Source organism: Dermacentor variabilis, chromosome 7, assembly GCF_050947875.1.
Source record: "Dermacentor variabilis isolate Ectoservices chromosome 7, ASM5094787v1, whole genome shotgun sequence".
NCBI classification, from domain to species: Eukaryota; Metazoa; Arthropoda; class Arachnida; order Ixodida; family Ixodidae; genus Dermacentor; species Dermacentor variabilis.
Genome location: NC_134574.1, coordinates 113,469,060 through 113,489,086, shown reverse-complemented (window position 1 = coordinate 113,489,086; position 20,027 = coordinate 113,469,060).

The following is a 20,027-nucleotide window of genomic DNA, read 5'->3' as shown; positions in this document are numbered from 1 at the left end:
ACCTATAGTCAGCCCGAGATGGGTTCGGCCGAATTTTATTGTAATTGAACAGCGGCACATAGCCAGTGACATATACCCAGCGACTGAAGTTGGTCCAACGGTTGGCTTCAGACCTGGTTACCCCAGCACCGCAGTCCAATGCTCTACACATTAGAGCATGGACTATCCACTGACGTTCGTTGGTGAGAATACGGTTAGAGACACAGACACGCAGACACACAGAGAACGTAGCAGAAATACAGATGGACACAATACAGCTATAGACACAGATAGGTAATAATCCTAAGCATGCTTCTATATTCTGGTGTACCTCGTGACATGAGGGATTCCGTTGTTGGCACCGCTTGCGTAGTTGCTCCAGGAGTCGCACTTGTTGCCGTCGAATGCTCCTCCGTTGAGCTCGGAATGGATGGTACAAACGGAGTACGAGCATTCGACTCCGTGGTCTCAGGCGTGTTTTGTGGCGAAGCCTGCGTGGTAGGTGGCACCGCTTGACCCGGAGTGCTTGATCCGGAGTTGTTGCCAAGATAGTTTCCGAGGAAGTCCCATAGAATGCGCCCACCTTGCTGAAGCGCTGCGATCCAAAGCGCATGGAAGCATTAACTGGTCTGCAGTCGAGATAGGCGAGAGACGTTTAGATTATTGGTGCAAAATAACTTAAAGAGGAGATTGATTGTACTACAGTCGTTACAGGCATCGTTGACTGTACAATATAAACACAAAGATTTCAATGAAGAAAGTAAAAATTCCGATTGAAACCATCTCTCAAATAACGTCTATATTTATGCGATTAGCACTGAATTGTTGTAGCGGCTCAACGTACCACTACTACAGAGACGCGTCATGTATGAAGCGTATTTACATCTCGGATGCTCTCTCTCCTTTGCCTTAGTACACACTGCGCCATCTAGTGGTGTCGCCGCGAAGTCCACATGTGACGCGCGGATAAAATTTTCTGAATAGGGCATAGGACGTGGTTTCATACCCACCCTGCACTGGAAAAGTTTTAATTGACTTTTAATACATCTGCATTCTTAGGGTACTTCACGTATGTATGTATGTATGTATGTATGTATGTATGTATGTATGTATGTATGTATGTATGTATGTATGTATGTATGTATGTATGTATGTATGTATGTATGTATGTATGTATGTATGTATGTATGTATGTATGTATGTATGTATGTAACCGTTTTCTTGCCTGCGTGGGTACAATGGGTAGCCCACTGTCGAATCGGTAGCGCATCGTGTTGGTGTGCTGAGGGAAGAGGGTTCGAAAACAAACGTCGGAACAACTTGAGTCTCCGAGCATGGGGCAATACGTACATATGTGCAGTTTTTTAACGAAACTCTTTCATGCTGACATGAGCAGGCGCGGGACTGGGTAGATGCCACTTTTAGAAGATATTCTTTGAGAGTGAGTGAGTGAGTGAGGGAAGTAAGTGTGTAAGAAGTAAGCAAATAAGTAATAACCCTGTCAAGCGGGCAAGTTAAGTGCACTTACGAAGAAGGCACTCGGTTTTAAGTGCACTTTCCCAAATCTAAACGTCGCAAGCGGAGTGTACTCGCAGAGGAATGCACTCCGGTCGGAGTGCCTTCACAGAACGCACTTCGCTGATCAAGTGTGTAGCCTCACCGCCAGCGGTTTCAATGATATCAAATGTAATGCATTGAAAAAAAAAAACACAGAAGCTCATTCTAGCTGTTGAGCTTTTAACAAAATAATCACAACTGAACTCGCTGATATTCTGTTGTAGCAGTATAAAATGCCTCCTCGTCGCACGCCACCATCTTGTTCTGGATTGGCTAGGAATTCGTGTTGGCCGGCTTTGACTTGTGACGCTTTTATGATAAAGATATTTTCGTGTTTTTGTTGAGTGAATATTGAGTAAGATTGTTTTTTATTTATAATACAACTAAATCAACCGCATTATAGTAGGTTTTTTATTTTAATCTAAATCTTCAAAAAATGTGATTTTAGTCTGCCGCCATTTTTTTAGTAAGAGTGCGCTCTGTTTTACTGTTTAGCACCGCGTAGCGTGAAGTGTCACTGGAGGCCCCGAAGTGCGCTCCCCGTAAGTGCACTTAACTTGCCCGCTTAACAGGGGTATAAGTAAGTAAGTAAGTAAGTAAGTAAGTAAGTAAGTAAGTAAGTAAGTAAGTAAGTAAGTAGGTAAGTAAGTAAGTAAGTAAGTAAGTAAGTAAGTAAGTAAGTAAGTAAGTAAGCAAGCAAGCAAGCAAGCAAGCAAGCAAGCAAGCAAGCAAGTAAGTAAGTAAGTAAGTAAAGTAAGTAAGTAAAGTAAGTAAGTAAAGTAAGTAGTAATGTAAGTAAGTAAGTAAAGTAAGTAAGTAAAGTAAGTAAGTAAAATGAGTGAGTAAGTAAGTAAGTAAGTGAGTAGGTAAGTAAGTGAGTAAAGTAAGCAAGTAAGTAAGTAAGTAAGTAAGTAAGTAAGTAAGTTTAAGTAAGTAAGTAAGTAAGTAAGTAAGTAAGTAAGTAAGTAAGTGAGTAAGTAAGTAAGTAAGTAAGTAAGTTAGTAAGTTAGTAAGTAAGTAAGGAAGCAAAGTTCCTAGGTCCTTTTAACACAGGACGGGAATTTTAGGTGCCACAAGAAAACTAAAGTTTTTTTGCTGTCTACAGTTCACTGTGGTTCTTCTTTGTTCGTGCACTGTAGAGTTTCATTCCAATTTCGCAGAACTATCTATGAGCACTCCCCTCCTTCGTTCGCAGTTCCGCAGACAATGCTGCGCCAAGAGGAGCCAAGCCAAGTTTGACGTCGCTAACTGACTGGCATGGCGGCGCGTGGGTGGCGTCTCGTAGCCTGCAGCCAACGCTTTGGTTACAGTCGCATGGGTGGATCTGGCTGGGCTCCACGCGGGGCTTCTCAGCGACACCACGAGACGGGCCACGTAGGCTTAGGGAGGCTCGAAAGAGGAATTCCGCTGCAGTACACGCCTCGTACGTAATGCGATTCGACGGCAATAACAGGTTGTGTCTCTTATGTCGATTCAATAGTAAAGGCATTAAACCTATAGTCAGCCCGAGATGGGTTCGGTCGAATTTTATCGTAATTGAACAGCGGCACATAGCCAGTGACATATACCCAGTGACTGAAGTTGGTCCAACGGTTGGCTTCAGACCTGCTTACCCCAGCACCGCAGTCCAATGCTCTACACATTAGAGCATGGACTAACCACTGACGCTCGTTGGTGCGAATACGGTTAGACACGCAGAGACGCAGACGCACAGAGAACGTAGCAGAAATACAGATGGACACAATACAGCTTTAGACACAGATAGGTAATAATCCTAAGCATGCTTCGATTTTCTGGTGTACCTCGTGACATGAGAGATTCCGTTGTTGGCACGGCTTGCGTAGTTGCTCCAGGAGTCGCACTTGTTGCCGTCGAATGCTCCTCCGTTGAGCTCCGAATGGATGGTACAAACGGAGTACGAGGATTCGACTCCGTGGTCTCAGGCGTGTTTTGTGGGGGAGCCTGCGCGGTAGGTGGCACCGCTTGACCCGGAGTGCTTGACCCGGAGTTGCCGCCGAGATAGTTTCCGAGCAAGTCCCATATAAAACGCCCACCTTGCTGAAGCGCTGCGATCCAAAGCAGACGAAAGCATTAACTGGTCAGCAGTCGAGATAAGCGAGAGACGTTTAGATTATTGGTGCAAAATATATTAAAGAGGAGATTGATAGAACTATGGTCGTTACAGGCATAGTTATCTGCACAATATAAATACAGAGATTTGAATGAAGAACGTAACAATTATGACAGAAAGCTTCTCTTGAACAATGTTTATATTCATACAACTAGCACAGAATTGTTGTAGCGGCACAACGTACCACCACTGCAGAGAAGCGTCGTTTATGAGGCGTATTTGCATCCTGGATGCTTTATCTCCTTTCCCTTTATATCCAGTGGCGTCTTCGCTTAGTCAGCACGTCGTGCGTGTGTTAAGACAAGATTTTCTGAACAGAGCATATGACGCGAATTCATTTCCGCGCTGCGCTAGAAAAGTTTTGACCTTTAAATTTTAATACGTCTGCATTCTTATGGTACTTTACGCATGTATGTATGTACGTACGTATGTATGTATGTATGTATGTATGTATGTATGTATGTATGTATGTATGTATGTATGTATGTATGTATGTATGTATGTATGTATGTATGTATGTATGTATGTATGTATGTATGTATGTATGTATGTATGTATGTATGTATGTATGTATGTATGTATGTATGTACGTACGTACGTACGTACGTACGTATGTATGTATGTATGTATGTATGTATGTATGTATGTATGTATGTATGTATGTATGTATGTATGTATGTATGTATGTATGTATGTATGTATGTAACCGTTTTTCTGCCTTCGTAGGTACAACGGATAACTCAGCACAATGCGTTGGCGGGCTAGTTGGTGCAAATCCATAATTACTTTGTTTAGCGCAAACAGCGGACACAAGAAGGACGACCAGGACAAGGCGCTACTCTCAACTGACATCATCGTATTGCGTCACTCCTTTATAAAGAGCAGAATCCAGAAGAACATGCGGAGTGAGCATCATGTGCAGGAACTACCACAACAACCGATCACCAGAGTGCACTCATTGACAGAAACAAAAAAAAAGCATATTCAGCCCTGTGCAAGGTTAAAGAAGGCACACTAATGCCCTCCGAACCCAGTCAGAATTATCGGAAGCTTTTTCCTTACAGTGACTGCATTCGCAGTGCCCGCTAGTGTGCCGTCTTTAACCCTTGTACAGGGCTGAATATGTTTTTTTAAGTTTTTGTCTCATGAGTGCACTCTGGTGATGGGATATTGTGATGGTTCCTGCACATGGTGCTTACTCCGTATGTCCTTCTGGATTCTGCTCTCTATAAAGGAGTGACGCAATAAAATGATGTCGGTTGAGAGTAGCGCCTTGGCCTGGTCGTCTTTCTTGTGTCCGTTGCTTTGCGCTAAATAAAGTAATTATGGCAATGGATAGCCCACTGTCGAATCAGCAGCACATCGTGTTGGTATGCTTAGGGAACAGGGTTCGAAAACAAACGTCGGAACAACTTGCGTCACTGCGCATGTGGCAATGCGTATATATGTGCGGCATTTCAACGAAACTCTTTCATGCCGACATGAGTCACCGTGGGCGCGGGATTGGGTAGATGCCACTTTTCGAAGATATTCTTTGACGCTGCATGTCTTGGAACACTGAGTGTGTACCACTTGGTCTGTGCTAGTCTTCAATGAACCCCTCTGATTCCAACTTGAGTCACTGGGTGTTGGGTAGTAGGTTGTGTGCCCCGCTACTAGGAACGTCATTGACGGAGCCTTGGATTACTAGGTTTGTGCAAGTGGAAATGCGTCCCTTTACAATAACAACAAAGATCCTTCGAATTTTCCTGATGCAGTGCGCAATCAAATCCTTGCCACAAGGACTCCTCATGGCCAGCAAGCCAGCGGCTTTGCAGGCTGTCCCACAAATGCATTGTGCATGCGCAGCTTTTTAATGAAGCTCTCATCAGCTTGGCTCTCCTAGTATGTGTCATTTGGTGTGCGACAAGCGAGACTAGTCTCAGCGTTCGCGCGTACCGGCATCGCATGCTTCTCAACAGCGCCACTAGATGGCGCAGCGTGTCCTGAAATAAGCGTCGGAGTAAAGTTTTGAAGTGAGGGAAGCTCACAGCAAAATTGATTATGAAGGACTACTGAGGAATATGGAAGAAAGTAAATGGGCTGGGAGAGTGTTGAGGTATCTGTACAGGAAAAACATTGATTCACAGTGGAGGGAAAGAACTAGGAAGCTTACCAACAAGTATGCGGCCTGTAGGGTGGGCAACACAGCAACAAAGAACGTCAAGCAGGAAGTCAGAGAGGCTGAAATAATCTCACGGGTGGCGGCAACAGAAAAGAAGCCTGCCATGAGTAACTACTTAAGAGAAAAAATATGCGAAATCAGGAGGGAAACAATCTATGATAACTGAAAGGGGAGCTCATTACTTTTCGAAGCGAGATCGGGATGCCTTAGAACACGCAACTATAAAGCGAGATATAAGAAGGAAGAAGAAGCATGAGATTGGCTGCGGTAAAGCTAGGGAAACGACGGAGCATGTTTTATTAGAATGTGAAGACGTCTAACCAGTGGTCGATTTAGGCACATCTAGCCTCTTAAAGCCTTGGGTTCAGCGAGAGCAGGGGAAAAGCAAACATGTCCGCAACAGAGATTAGTAAGAGGCGATTGGAAGATTGGTGGAAGAAAAGTATGGAAACAACAGAAAACGGAGACGTACAAAGGCACAGTTCGCAATAGGTGGTCAGAAAATTTGGTTATGGGAGTTCATATGGGGGGGGGGGGTTCTTTATGCCTTTTTTAGCCTAGGTAGGAAGTTAGGCAGTATAATAGAAAGAGCTTGATGGCGCAACCCACCACCCAGTTACAAAGGGAACGCTCATAACATGCATCCATCCATGAGCGCGAGAGAGGAGCCCGGTTGTCGCACGACACGTTTCTCGGCGTTCGAATGTGCCGGTGTACCCTGTCTTTAGGTGACGACGCGCAGACTTCGCAGCGGCACCACTAGATGGCGCCAAGTAGGCTTAGGGAAGCGCGAAAGAGGAATCCCGATGCAGTACACGCCTCATACGTAACTCGATTCGGCGGTGGTAACAGGATTGTGTCACTATGTCGATTCAATAGTAAAGGCATTACGCCCATAGTCAGCCGGAGATGGGTTCTGCCGAATTTTATTGTAATTGAACAGCGCCACATACCCACTGACACATAGCCAGTGATTGAAGTTGGTCCAATGGTTGGCTTCAGACCTGGTTACCTCAGCACCACAGTCCAATGATCTACACATTAGACCACGGACTACCTTGTGACGCTCGTTGGTGAGAATACGGTTAGAGGCACCGACAGGCAGACACACAAAGAGGTAGCAGACATACAGATGGACATAATACAGCTAGATACAGATAGGTAATAATCCTAAGCATGCTTCGATTTTCTGGTGTACCTCGTGACATGAGGGATTCCGTTGTGGGCGCCGCTTGCGTGGTTGCTCCAGGAGTCGCACTTGTCGTCGAATGCTCCTCCGCTGCGCTCGGTATGGATGGCACAAACGTAGTACGAGCATTCGACTGCGTGGTCTCAGGCGTGCTTTGTGGCGGAGCCTGCGTGGTAGGTGGCGCTGCTTGACCCGGAGTGCTTGATCCGGAGTTGTTGCCAAGATAGTTTCCGAGCAAGTCCCATAGAAAACGCCCACCTTGCTGAAGCGCTGCGATCCAAAGCAGACGGAAGCATTAACTGGTCAGCAGTGGAGATAAGCAAGACACGTTTAGAGTATTGGTGCAAAACCTTAAAGAGGACATTGATAAAACTACAGTCGTTACAAGTATAGGTAACTGTCGAATAATATGTAGAGATTTCAATGAAGAAAGTAAAATTTCGAGAGATGCCATATCAGGGTTAATGCCGATATTAATGCGATTACAATTGAACCATTGTAACCACCCGACCTACCGCCACCGCAGAGATGCGCCGTGTATGAGGGGTATTTGCATCCGGGATGCTTTCTTTCCTTTGCCTTTGGACAGACTAGGCCATTCAGTGGGGTCACCGCGAAGTCTGCACGTGGCGCGTATCTGAATATATATTCAGACAAGATTTTCTCAATAGGGCATATGACGTGGATTCATTTCCGCCGTCCACTGGAAAAGTGTTCATGGTCTTTTAATGCATTCGCATTCCTAGGGTACTTCACGCATTTCCAGGGCTACGCATGTTTGTATGTTTGCTTCTATGTATGTATGTATGTATGTATGTATGTATGTATGTATGTATGTATGTATGTATGTATGTATGTATGTATGTATGTATGTATGTATGTATGTATGTATGTATGTATGTCTGTATGTAGGTAGGTAGGTAGGTAGGTAGGTAGGTATGTGTGTGTGTGTGTGTGTGTGTGTGTGTGTGTGTGTGTATGTATGTATGTATGTATGTATGTATGTATGTATGTATGTATGTATGTATGTATGTATGTATGTATGTATGTATGTATGTATGTATGTATGTATGTATGTATGTATGTATGAATACGTACGCATGTAACCGTTTTCCCGCCTGCGTGGGTACAATGCATAGCCCAAGGCCGAATCGGCAGCGCTTCGGGTTGCTGTGCTGAGGGAACAGGGTTCGAAAACAAACGTCGGAACAACTTGCATCACTGAGCATGGGGCAATGCGTACGTATGTTCGGCTTTTCAACGAAACTCTTTCATGCCGACATGACTCACTTTTGGCGCGGGTCTCGGTAGGTGCCACTTTTCGAAGATATTCTTTGACGCCGTCGTGGACCACCGAGTGTGTGCCACTTGATCTGCGCTAGCCTTAAATGAACCTCTTTGATGCCAACATGGATAACTGGGAATTTGCACTGAAAATGTGCCGCTCTACAACGACACAAAGGATCCTTTAAAATTTTCCGATGCCCGGCAGAATCAAATCCACGTCACAAGGGATCCGGAAGGCCAGCAACCAGAATGCTTAGCCAACTGCGCCACAAATGATTTGGGTATGTGTCGCTTTTGAATGAACCTCATGTCAACTTGGCTCACTTAGTATGAGCCAATGGTTGGGTGACAAGCGAGGGAACAATTCTCAGCGTTCGCCGCACCGCTGTGCACTGCCTTTCGGTGATGACGCGCAGACTTCGCAGCGGCGCCGCTAGATGGTGCGGAGTGTTCTTAGGGCACTGTGAAAGAGGAGTGCTGCTGCAGTACACACCTGATACAGAACTCAATTCGAATGTGCCACTAGGCTAATTGTCTGTATGTTGATTCATCGCTGAACGCATTACGCCGACAGCCATCGTGAGATGGGTTCTCCCGAATTCCCGGTGAGCCAAGTTGGTCCAATGGTTGGTGTAAAACCTGGTTACCTCAGCACCGCAGTCCGATGTTCTACACGTTAGACCACGAACTACCCAGTAACGCTCCTTGGCGGGTATACGGTTAGAGGCACAGAGAGGCAGACACACAGAGAGATAGCAGAAATACAGATGGATATAATGCAGCTAGATACAGATAGGTAATAATCCTAATCATGTTTAGATTTTCCAGTGTACCTCGTGAAATGAGCGATTCCGTTGCTGACGTCGCTCGCGTAGTTGCTTCAGGAGCAGCAGTTGTTGCCGTCAAATGCTTCTCCGTTGCGCTCGGAATGGATGGTACAAGCGGAGTACGAGCATTCGACACCGTGGTCTCAGGCGTGTTTTGTGGCGAAGCCTGCGTGGTAGGTGGCACTGCTTGACCCGGAGTGCTTGATCCGGAGTTGTTGCCAAGATAGTTTCCGAGCAAGAACCATAGAAAGCGCCCACCTTGCTGAAGTGCTGTGATCCAAAGCGCATGAAAGCATTAACTGGTCGGAAGTCGAGATCAGCAAGATACGTTTAGGTTATTGATGCAAAGTAACTTGCGGAGATTGCAGTACTGCAGTCGTTACTGGCATAGTTAACTGTACAATATAAATACAAAAAGTTCGATGAAGGAGGTGAAAATTCCGAGAGGAACCCTCTCTCAAATAATCTCTATATTTATACACCTGGCACGTAACTGTTGTAGCGGCACAACGTACCACCACTGCAGAGACGCGTCGTGTATGAGGCGTATTTGCATCGTGGATGCTTTCTCTCCTTTCAATTTGGACATACTGCGCCATCCAGTGGTGTCGCCGCAAAGGCCACACGTGGCGTGTGTGTGAATATATATTCAGACAAGATTTTCTGAACAGAGCATATGACGCGGATTCATTTAAGCGCTGCACTGGAAAAGTTTTGACTTTTAATACATCTGCATTCTTAGGGTACTTCAGGCAATTCTGGGGCTACACATGTATGCACACATACATATGCAGATACATACATACATACATACATACATACATACATAGATGTCTATACATGTACGTGCGTATGTATGTGTGTATGTATGCATGCATGTATGTATGTATGTATGTAGGTAGGTATGTAGATATGTATGTATGTATGTATGTATGTATGTATGTATGTATGTATGTATGTATGTATGTATGTATGTATGTATGTATGTATGTATGTATGTATGTATGTATGTATGTATGTATGTATGTATGTATGTATGTATGTAACCGTTTTCCCACCTGTCTGGGTAGAATGGGTAGCCCATGGTCGTATGTCTAGCGCATCGAGCGGCTGTGCTGAGGGAACAGGGATCGAAAACAAACGTCCGAACAACTTGCGTTGCATGGCGCAATGTAGACATATGTGCGACTGAAAGTGTGCTGCTCTACAATGAGAACAATGATCCTTTAAAATTTTTTCGATGCTGGGCGGAATGAAATCAACGCCACAAAGGCTCCTCAGGGACAGCAAGTCGATGGTTTAGGAGGCTGCGCCAGAAATGCATTGGGCATATGCCGCTTTTCAGTGAACCTCTCGTCAACTTCGCTGACCGAGTATGTGTCATTTGGTGTGCGACAAGCGAGGGAACAATTCTCAGCGTTCGCGCTCACCGGCGTCCCACGCTTCCCGCCAGCACTACTAGAAGGCGCGGCGTGTTTTTAAATGAGTGCGAGAGAAGAGCGCGGTTGTTGCACGACACATTTCTGAGCGTTCGCACCTAACCGGCGCGCCATGTCTTTCGGGGCCGACGCGCAGACTTCGCAGCGGCACCGCTAGATGGCGCCAAGTAGGCTCAGGGAACCGCGAAAGAGGAGTACCGCCACGCCTCGCATATAACTCGTTTCGACGGTGGGAATAGGTTGTGTCTCTGTGTTGATTCAATAGTAAACGCATTACGCCCATAGCCATGGTTCTGCAGAATTTTTTGTTTGTAATTGAGGAGCAGCACATATCTAGTTGCACAGAACCAGTGAAGAAAGTTTGCGCCAGAGAGTTGCATTAAAGAGAAAGAGAGAGAGAAACAACCTTATAGAAATGAAGATTGTGTTTGGTTACTGCTGTTGGAGCCCCTCTTCGAGTGCCTCACTGGCCATTGCGGCTCGCTAGGCCTGGTGGAGTATTGCCAATTGGCTTCCCAAGTCCCGTTCGGAGATTCGCGCCTCCCATGACCAATTGCTGGGTGTGTCACTGAGTAGCACAGAGACGGCGTCTGCCAGACTCTGCGTGCCTTGGTAAGTCATGTGTTCGAGTGTCCGAGTGAAGTCGCACCACGGACATCGGTCACTGTGTTTGGCGGAAGAAAAATTTGCGGATTCTATGTAAATGTGGGTGGTTGTTTGTTTGTATTCGGCGGAAGTTCCTCCCCTGTCGCCTGTTGAGATGACCGGCACGTACTCAGTGACCCAAGTGGGTCGAACGTTTGGTTTCAAGTCTGCTTCTCTCAGCACCGCAGTCCAATGCTCTACCCATTGTACCATGGACTACCCAGTGACCCTCGTTGGTGGGAACGCGGTTAGAGATAGCAGAAATATAGATAGACATCTGGAAAGTGCGTGAAGTATCCCGAGAATGCTAATCGCATTAAAAGATCAAGGAGACGCAGGTAAAATGCTAGACGGGGATATATGTAGTAAAACCAGATTAGATCAAGTAGGCTAGGTTACTATTTGTCATCGCCCCATCGCAAAGGGGGTGCAAATAAAAGTAAATAATCCTCATCATGCTTCGATTTTCTGGTGTACCTCGGGACATGAAGGATTCTGTTGTTGACGACGCTCGCGTAGTTGCTCCAGGAGCAGCAGTTGTTGCCGTCAAATGCTTCTCCCTTGGGCTCGAAATGACTGGTACAAGCGGAGTGCGAGTATTCGACTCCGGGGTCTTAGGCGTGTTTTGTGGCGGACCCCGCGTGGTAGGTGGCGCTGCTTGGCCCGAAGTGCTTGATCGGGAGTTGCTGCCAAGATGGTTGCCGAGCAAGAACCATAGAAAACGCCCAACTTGCTGAAGCGCTGCGATCCAAAGCGCATGGAAGCATTAACTGGTCAGCAGTCGAGATAAGCAAGACACGTTTAGAGTATTGGCGCAAGAACTTAAAGAGGGGATTGATAAAACTACAGTCGTTACAAGTATAGGTAACCGTACAATAAAATGTAGTGATTTCAATAAACAAAGTAAAATTCAGGGAGATACCATCTGACGGTTAATGTCGACAATAATGCGATGTAAAGCATTGTAGTGGACCCTACGTATGTATGTATGTATGTATGTATGTATGTATGTATGTATGTATGTATGTATGTATGTATGTATGTATGTATGTATGTATGTATGTATGTATGTATGTATGTATGTATGTATGTATGTATGTATGTATGTATGTATGTATGTATGTATGTATGTAACCCGCCTACGTGGGTACAATGGATACGCATGGTCGAATCGGTAGCGCATCGGGCTGCTGTGCTGAGGGAACAGGGTAGGTGATAGGTGAGAGAGAGAAAAACAATAAAAGAAAACCATACACATACACATACCTACGATATAGAACTGTTTTTGTGGGTACTATCATGCAGTTTGCGAAGGCGTTCCTTGTGTCACGCAGTGCCACCGTCCAATCCTACGTCACACAGTGTACAGTCACAATTTGTCACAAAGTCTGCTATCTTTTAAGTAGCGCAGCAGCGCCTTCATAGCGGATCGCGCTGATGTTCGCGTAGGCCTGTCGCCAAGGGTGTTTCTTTCCGTTATTGGGCGCTTGTCCAGTTGGTCTAGGGTGCCTAAGAAACCTGTTCTTTGCGGGTTGAAGCGAGAGCACTCACAAAGAAGGTGCGTGATTGTTTCGTTGCACCCGCAGAAGACACAAAGTGGGCTGTTGGACATTCCGATAAGAAATGAGTACGCATTTGAAAACGCTACTCCAAGGCATAGACGCACTATAGAAGGGTGCAATCACGTCGTAGAAGCTAGGGGGGAATAGGGAGTTGTAAATTAGGGTCTATGGTATGAAGGTGCGCACTTGTGCATTCGGATGAATTCGGACGAAGCACGCGATATATCAGTGGATGACTAGTCACTGTCGCACACACGGCAATGATCGAGCGGACGCAGATGCCCGATCTGCCCATGACGGCGTTAACTACGTTGCCATTCCTTTTTCGAGCGCTGACGCGGCGAAAAAAAACTTTCCGCACTTGCGCGTGAGCTAATATTCTGTAATTGAAGAGCAGCACATATGTAGTGGCGACATTTAGTCACGCAAGTTGGCGTCAGAGAGGTTCACCGAAGAGCGTCACATGTGCAGTGAGCCAAGTTGCTTCAATGGATGTCTTTCAAACCTGGTTCTCTCAGCACCGCAGTCAGATGCTCTACTCATTAGACAATTGACTACCGAATGACGCTCGTTGGCGGGAATGCGGTTAGAGACACAGACAGGCAGACAAACACAGAGATAGCAGAAATACGGGAAATACAGGTAGTCACCTGGAAAGCACGTGAAGTACGCGTATCCCAAGGAATGCGAATCACGTTGAACCATGAAGGAAATTTAGGAAAATGCTAGACCGTGACAGGTGTAGCAAAACCAGATTAGATCGTGCAGGCTAGATTACTACTCGCCGTCGCGGCGGCGCCAAGGGGATGTCGATAAGTATGACAATCCTCATCATGCTCGTAATTTTCGGTGTACCTCGTGACATGAGTGATACCGTTGTCGACGCCGCTTGCGTGGTTGCTCCAGGAGTCGCCGTTGTTGCCGTCGAATGCTTCTCCGTAGCGCTGGGAATGAATGGCGCGAAATGGGTGTGCGCCTCCGGCTCCGTGGTCGCGGGCGCGTTTCGCGCTGGACCCTGCGTTGCACTGGCACTCGGCTCGGCAGTCGAACTCGGTGGGGGCTGGGTGGGGGCACTTTTTCTCCGTCGTTGCACGTCCTCCCACCAGGTGGTGTTCGGCGCGTCGTAGTAGAAGTGCACGTAGTGATTGGTGATGTCCAAGGTTGAGCGGAGAGCCTTCAGGAGATGTGACTTCTGCGCGCAGCTGCCGGTGTAGTCGCCGAGATCCACTGACCTGACGGCGGCTCCGCGGTACTGCCGTCCCATTACCATTCTCGCCTGAATAAAAAAAAATGACAACAGTATTTTGTGAAATCAATGAGTACTCGCGTGAGAAAGGTAATCCGGAATGGGAAGCTGCGCTTCGATTAGATAATAATTCGAGATTTGCAATACGAGCGGCGTGAAGTACCACGCCAAAGGTGCGATTAGGCTAGTTTGAATTGAAGTATTCAAATGCACGAAGGTAGGGAAAATTTGTGGTTGTACGCGGCCCAGCAATTTGTTCGTCTTACACCGCGAAATACGCTGTATTTACGCTGAGGATTACCTTGCTAAATATAGTACAAGTACGCTAACAAAGAACTGCATGATGTAAAAATGATGAGAATAGAGTCCCAGAACCTATAAAAATGTGCATGTTTCATAGACGACCATATTTAATATAAAGAAACGCATTTACCTCGCCGAGCAGGTTTGTCGGCAGAATACTACATTTATTTAATTTCTGTTATAAATTACGTTTAATTGGTACATGAGCGGTTCCTACAGTTAGTGATGGAGCAGAAGGGGAGTGACGAAGTCTACGCTCATTTCGCCTTATTTTAGGTGTGTTTCTCGCACCATTGCATATCGGAGTGAAATATGCACAATTTAGTTGAAGGTAAACTAGTGTAAAAAAGAAACGTGATTTAGCTTCTGCAGTCTTATGCTGTAAAGTAAATGATAAGATTGTCAGAGCCACTGTGTTTTCCGCTTTTCCGCGGTCGTTTTGTCTTACTTTTAGTTGGATTATTTCACGAGTTACGCGTTCTTTCGGTTAATGCGTTTTTTCTTTTGTGGAATGAAGGTTTCTTCGCAAAATGTAACAATGTTTGTAAATAACGTCCATAGTTACATTACGTCTGTTTTTTCACTGAACGCAAGAAATTAGGATTCCAGGGAACTTAAAACTGCAGTCATATGCGCGCGCGTAACCTTTGGTGTAAGTAGGTAAGGGCTGTTTTTATTAACACTGTTGCGCAGAGTTGACAGGACTTAAGCGAGAAAACAACACACGACACCTGAGCGCAACCTATCAACTGGCTTATTTTTCAGCAAACGAAGCGTACATATAGCCTACACGCATGCGCAGGGATGCTCTTCCCGCTCTACCTACGCCCGCTAGTGTCAGTGACTATGCTAATCTCTTTACTACCCGCCGTGGTTGCTCAGTGGCTATGGTGTTGGGCTGCTGAGCACGAGGTCGCGGGATCGAATCCCGGCCACGGCGGCCACATTTCGTTGGGGCCGAAATGCGAAAACACCCGTGTGCTTAGATTTAGGTGCACGTTAAAGAACCCCAGGTGGTCAAAATTTCCGGAGTCCTCCACTACGGCGTGCCTCATAATCAGAAAGTGGTTTTGGCACGTAAAACCCCAAATATTATTATTATCTCTTTACTGCTGAGTGAAATTGACGGCGCGCTGACACATGAGCCCTGTGGGTCCATCTTGATGTCCTATGGTTCCACATGTTGTATGTGTTAGCGCGCCGTCTATTTCAATCAGAAATAAAGAGAATAGCATAATCACTGACAACAGAGGGCGTAGGTAGACCGGGAAGAGCATCCCTGCGCATACGTGCAGGCCATATGTGCGCTTAGTTTGCTGAAAAATAAACCAGTCGATAGTTTGGGCTCAGGTGTCGTGCGTTGTTTTCTCGCTTAAGTCCTGTCCCTTCGTCGCTCTGCGCAACAGTGTTAAGTGGAACCAACCATCCCAGTGCGGAATTTTCCTTAACTGCTTTTTGTACTGTCAAGAGACGGAGTTTCCATTGCGAACAAAGGTGTGGCTCGGAGACTCGCACCCCAGGTCCCGGGGGCGGGACGGTGAGCCTGGAGGGGCTGCAACGGTCCCGTTTGGGTACAACAGCTGACCCCGCGCTGTTTGTTCGAAACACCCGTTAGAGTGTTTCCGTTCCAAGTGGCTGACATCCGATCGAGCAGCCATCGCGGATACCGCTCATATGACCTCGCTCGTTTTTCATATTCGGGCTCGTTGGTACGTCGTCTTCATGAAGGCCTTTCGATGTAGTTCAACATTTAAGCTAACTTCCAACTAGTCGTTCTTCGAAGTTGGCGCTTTCTGTCTGTCTTGTTATCCCTCTGTGCACATGTACTGTAATTGCGCTACAACGAAAAGGCATTTGACCCCGTTTCATCCTTCGCAATGTCTTCATAATAACGCGGGTGGTCGCACCACCTCCATCGGCGGCGGGTTTCGAGCACTTTCGGGCGGTACGGTGCGCTCGCCATTCAGATAAGGACTAGCCAGTTGCCTTCTCCGTCTCAGTGACGAAAAGGGCGCTTTACCACGTGATGCTCTTATGACGTCGTCGTCGCTGGGCCAGCGATTACGCTGCGGATGCGGCATGCATTGGCACTACACGCGAACTATAATTTTATGTCAAGGTAACAGCCGAGGCTATAGTATACTTCTCTGGTAGCGCAACATGACTAAATATATTATTCCGCGGGCGTGACCGCTTCAGCTAACGCGTCACTCAGCCATGGGAGAGCTAATGTCCCAAGGTCGCCGAAGCCAACAGGAGCGTCTGCAGCACTTTTAGCTGTACACCAGGACGCATTTGAGTATGCAGCCGATTCTATGGAAACACGATTTGACAGATACATAAACAAGGCAGTGATTATTTTTAAAAAATCATTTGGACCTCGCGCATTGTCGGTTTCGGTGAGAGCGAAGTTTTGGTGAGCTGGCAAGACGAAACGGCATGACACAACAAGCTACTCGTTGAGGTCTTTAGTCGTGTCTCGCACAGCGGAGCATCGGGCTATCACGCCTAGAGACTATCGTTCGAGATCCGTCATCGAAGACATGTTAATTTTTTTTGACGAATAGACAGTTTTTCTTTAATCCCCGCTGAACCTGCTCGGCAAGTATTCGACCGACCGACTCATCCACGCCGGACGTCGCAGGGAGGTAGGCGAGTAAACATTCGCTTACATATATAAGAAAAGGGAACAAAGAAAAGAAACCACTTTATACTAAGACCGCTTCGCTGGTACTGTCCCAAGGGGCCTCCAAACATGGCAGGGGCGCGGCTTACCTTGCGGCGTATGCTGTCGTCATCCTCGTAGGACACGTACTGGTCAGACTGCTTGAGGAACGAGCAGGCCTCTTCACCGAACCGTTCTCGCTTCCAGCCGGCCTTGATGTGGCTGCACAACTGCGTTCGCGAGATCGGAGGCCGGAAAAAAAGATGATCTGTGTAAGGATCATGACAGAGCACGTCTCGAAGCACGACGAAGATTTACGTCACGCACCTCTTACGCATTGCGGCTAAGACAGACTATATTTACAGTGCAGCAGCACCAGGTGAACGCGGGCTGACGCACACAATGCTCCCGTGCGTCCCGTGTTCCCGCGACAAACCACTGCGAGCCCCATTGTCCGCACTGTTGCGAAAGCAAAGTTTCGGACAGGCTCTGTCGCAGGAAGGCGAGAGGCGTGCAATAAAAATCAACGTCATTAGGAGGCAATTAAGAGTCGTTGTGACAAAAAGACTGTGACCAGCTGTACCTTCCGCTTTGACAGGCTGACGGACGTATTCGACGGGGCTACGGCAGCTTTAGTCTAGTAATACAGTAAATATCTTTCTCACATCAGAGAAAAGATAATCGCCTGCTGGGCTCCTGAGTGCATGGCAAAGGAAATTGAGGTTTATGGCTCTGACGACGCTGCATCCAACTTGGCCGCTGCACAGCAGCTGAAGGTCAACAGCTCTTTTTAGCATCTATTGCAAAATGAAAGTCTTCAAAGCTCTCTGCAGTTGCATTTGTAGACTTCACTGAAGGCTGACTGACGGGTGACATGCTCACTGGACAGTGATAAATAGCGCAGTAAATCTAAGTGGAATGGTGACATGAGCTCCCACATGGTTGGTGCCACAGCTTAAAAACATTGCTTTTCTCCGTTTTCGACTCTGGGCTTTGAAGAGGTCTGCGATACTTTTTCGAGGCCAACGGGGTACACTCCTGAAAATATGAACTATATAGCCTGAAAATACATATTTCCTTAAGCAAACACATATACGTATATAGTGTGTCCCAGCTAACGTTAGCCAAGCTGTTGAGCGAAAAAAGAAGATAGAAAAACACGGTGCAATACAGGATCTTAACACATACTGTGTTTGGTTATCGGACCTCCACGGACCGAACACATAAGTTTTATAATTGTACTTTGCATCGTGTTTTTAATTTTTTTTATTGAACAGCTTGGCTACCGTTAGCTGGGACACACGGTATGCTTTCGTGATTAGCCTTCGCTTCGGCAATCTCATTATCCCTGATGAGAAAACACTTTCACATATCATAAGCTCTGTGAATGTTGGCGCTACAGGCGTAGCAAGGTTGAAAGGCCGGCAATCACAAAGTGCCTTTCACTTAGGTTTTATTCAACAGCATTTCCGCACTGGCCGGTTCTCAATCGTTTGCCTTTAATGACAGTGATCGTTTCGATAATGACACGATTGATGCGATGTCGGACAATTGTGGATGGCACTTACATATAATAGAAGCTTCTTTAAAGAGGGCCCTGTGCCCGCATTTACAAAAAATATCTTACGCCAGAATTGTTCGTAAGAGAAACCCTGCAGCCACTCCTGATGCTGGACACAATGTTAGCGAAAGCGGACAACCAATGCTAAAGCGTACTCACGAACGTGAATTTTTGTGAATTTGGGCATTGACAAGTGCGTGCGCTTTCTCTACATACCTAATTAACCAGTCCGAACAAACACAATGTGGTGTTTTCTTTCTTTTTCTTTCTACGAGCAGCCAACTCCTACGGATTGTAGTAACACTTTAAACAATTTACCTTTGTTTCTTCATCCGTGTTACACACCTATTGTAAATCTTTGTTTCATATATAACTTACCTTAAATGTTCTACTTTGGGTGAACATACGAAGCGTGTTAGCAATCCCGTAAAACGATTGTGCCATGCACTGTCGCTGTCAGTTCGCTAGAATACTCGCCGCAGCAGCTTTCCTTCGTATTCAATCACGTCGCAAATCGCGTGCGCATGTCAGGCACATTGCCCGGGCCCCTTGCCACCACCTCACCGCACTCACCGGGGAAAGACCCCGCACGCCATTTAGCACAATTGTCAGTGCATATCATGCCTCACTTACATTGGGGTACACACCTGCGGCAAGGTCGGGGTCTCTTCCAGGGTGATTGTGCCATCCTGAAGTACACCTCAGAATTTCGGGACCTCAGAAAAGGTCAGATCTACCACCGTCTGCACTAAACCAATGGAGCTTACCCCTGTTGTATGAGAAATACAGCAGCCAAGTACACATCCCTATTGACGGATAGACTACATCGACCAGTTCTGGCCGTGCTGTGTTTATACCAACGAGAGGAATAGCGCTGCGATTCAGGACGTCACATGTCACGACGTCCACCGCTGCAGAACTCACGGCTCTGCGCAGTGCCCTTCGATTTATTGACAAGGAGATTCCTGGTACGTGAGCTGTGTTTTCCGACTCGTGACCGGCTTTACACAGCATGCAATCAATTTTCAAACGTGGAGCTCTCGAACAGGTAACGTATGAAATTGTGAAACTTCACCATGACGTCAAACAGAAAGGCCACAAAATTATTTTCCATTGGCTACCTGACCCTTGCGGGATCCGTGCAAATGATCAAGCAAACAAAGTTGCCCGAGAGTCGCATCAAAAACAACACCGCGATCCCATTCCTCTTTCCAGGACAGACGCTGCAAGGCAGCTTCGTCAGCTGGCACGCAAGGTTCATTTAACAGGGTGGAACACTCCTAATATAAGGCTCATCTGGTTGCACGAACTGAACCCTTCGCTCCAGCTCCAACCTCTACCTGGGCTTCACCGACGTAAGGCATCGCTTCTATACCCGCTATGGTTGGGAGTGGCTTTCACGAAGGCGTACACTACTTTGATGTCCCAAATGCGAGAAAACTTCATGTACATCCGGTAAGAAGTTTGCAGGG